The 2,589-nt window shown below is 42.4% G+C and overlaps 1 non-coding gene across 1 annotated transcript; it reads right to left on the bottom strand.

Annotated features, from left to right (window-relative positions):
* Positions 1-674: 674 nt before the first annotated feature.
* Positions 675-778, bottom strand: LOC112752313 (small nucleolar RNA R71). The gene has a single exon (XR_003176756.1). It is a non-coding gene; the product is annotated as a small nucleolar RNA R71 (small nucleolar RNA).
* Between the last annotated feature and the right edge of the window lie 1,811 nt (positions 779-2,589).

Below are 2,589 nucleotides of genomic sequence, written 5' to 3'. Positions count from 1 at the left end.
TGTTTGAATTAATTCCTCAATTGCTCTAACCATACTCTTCCATTAACCAAGAGTATTTCACTTGTTTGTTGCCTGTGCTGTGTTCTTGTATGACAGGTAGGAGAGGAGAGACATCAACTCCTCCATATACCGAACCAGAGAGGACCCTTCATAGACTTAGAAGGGAAGCAAGAGGGAAGAGAGTACTGGGAGAAGAAGAATCTGAACGAGAATCTGAGGACAATTTTGAGGAAGCTCTAGATCTCAACATGGATAGAGAAGTTCACAACCATGAGAGAGTTGATGGAAACAATGCCATTCCTGAGAGGAGGGTTCTTAGTTCATACATAAACCCAACCTCTGGGAATTGTGGTAGCAGCATTCAGAAACCACCCATTCAGGCCAACAATTTTGAACTCAAACCACAGCTAATATCACTTGTGGAGAATCATTGTTCATTTGGTGGGAGTGCTAATGAAGATCCCAACCAACATCTCACAAAATTCCTGAGAATTTGTGATACTGTGAAGTCCAATGGAGTCCAGGAAGATGCCTATAAACTGCTTTTGTTCCCATTTTCACTTAGGGACAAAGCAGCTAAGTGGCTGGAATCATTCCCAAGGGGGAGTCTAACAACATGGGATGAGGTGGAAAGCAAGTTTCTGGCACGTTTCTACCCCCCACAAAAGGTCAATAGGCTTCGATCTGAGGTTCAGACTTTTAGACAACAAGATGGTGAAACTCTCTACGAGGCATGGGAGAGATTCAAGGATTTGACAAGGAAATGCCCACCAGACATGTTCCATGATTGGGTGCAATTGCATATTTTCTATGATGGACTCTCTTATGAATCAAGGAAGGCTGTAGACCATTCATCAGGAGGTTCATTGAACAGGAAAAAGACTGTGGAAGAAGCCATTGAAGTGATTGAGACAGTAGCTGAGAATGAGTACTACTATGCATCAGAGAGGCACAACACTAAGGGAGTCATGGAGCTGAACCATGTTGATACAATTCTAGCCCAAAATAAGGTGTTTGCCAAGCAACTAGCAGAGCTTACCAGGCAATTAGAAACAAAGCAAGTGGCTGCAATACACACACAAGATCAAGAGGAAGTAAGCATTGAAGGAGGTGATTGGGAAGAGGCCAACTATGTGGGAAACCAACAAAGGCAATCATATGATCCACATTCCAACACTTACAACCCAGGATGGAAAAATCACCCAAACCTTGGGTGGGGGAACCAACAAACCCAACCACAAAACCACAAACCTTACAACCACAACCAACATAACAATTCCACATACCAAAACTCCAACCAAAGATCATACCAAGCCACACAAAACACTTACTCCCAACCATCATATCATGGCCAAAATAATCAACCTACCCAACCTAATCCGAACCAACAATTTCAAGATCAATTAAACCGGATAGAAGGAATGATGGCAACCATGAGTCAAGACATAACCGAATTGAAAAGCTTCAGGGATGATGTGAGAGCTACCTTAAGAAACCATGGTGAAAAACTCAAGAGGATGGAGTCTCAAGTAGGAGAGCTATCTCAACAGGCCCCCAAATCAACTGCAGTGTTCCCTAGTGACACAGAAAAGAATCCTAAAGGGGAACAAAAGAGAGTGAGATGGGAAGAATGCAAGGCCATCACCATATTGAAGGAAGTTTCAGAAGAAGAAGGAATCAGGCCCTCAGAGCAGGAGCCAGAAATCTTGAAGGAAGGTGTGGAAGAAGTTAAGCAGGAAAGTGGAACTGAGCAAGCCAAGGAACTGCAAAAAGGCATGCTGGAAATATACCAACCAAAAGCACCATTTCCTCAGAGGTTAGGAGGAGGTGAAAAAGGGAAAACCTATTCAAGGTTTTTAGAGACATTTAAGTCTCTCCATATCAATATTCCCTTTCTTGAGATTCTCCAGCAGATGCCTACACATATCAAGTATTTAAAGGAATTGCTGAGCAAGAAAAGAGTTTTAAAGGGAGGACAAACTGTAATAATGAACAAAGAATGCAGTGCCCTCATCAAGAAGGATATAATCTCTAAGAAAACAGACCCAGGAAGTTTTCATATCCCCTGCATCATAGGGGAAACAAAAATTGACAGAGGATTCTGTGATCTAGGAGCTAGCATAAATGTGATGCCTCTGACTCTTATGAAGAGGCTACAACTGAATGAGGTGAGATCCACTGATGTAATCATACAACTGGCTGACAAAACTCAGAAGCAAGCTGAGGGGGTAGTTGAGAATGTGCTGGTGAAAGTGGGAAACTATTTCTTCCCCACAGATTTTGTCATTTTGGATATGGAAGAAAACTACCTACACCCCATCATTCTGGGGAGGCCATTTCTAGCCACTGCTAGAGCACTCATAGATGTAGAACAAGGAGAGCTAATTTTGAGAATACATGATGAACAGCTCATTTTCAATGTTTTCAAACCTGCATCTGAGCCTGAACCAGAACATGAAAAGCCTAAGGATGAGAGTAGCCATCTGTGTTTGGAGGAAAGCAATCCGGCAGCTGAAACTCTGAAACAGTCCTTGGAAAGCAAACAAGAATTGCAAGAGTTAAAGCCACAAGAATCAATAGAAACAGATC

The sequence above is a fragment of the Arachis hypogaea genome, chromosome 15, assembly GCF_003086295.3.
Source record: "Arachis hypogaea cultivar Tifrunner chromosome 15, arahy.Tifrunner.gnm2.J5K5, whole genome shotgun sequence".
Taxonomy (NCBI): Eukaryota; Viridiplantae; Streptophyta; class Magnoliopsida; order Fabales; family Fabaceae; genus Arachis; species Arachis hypogaea.
This window is presented reverse-complemented; position numbering and strand designations above follow the sequence as displayed.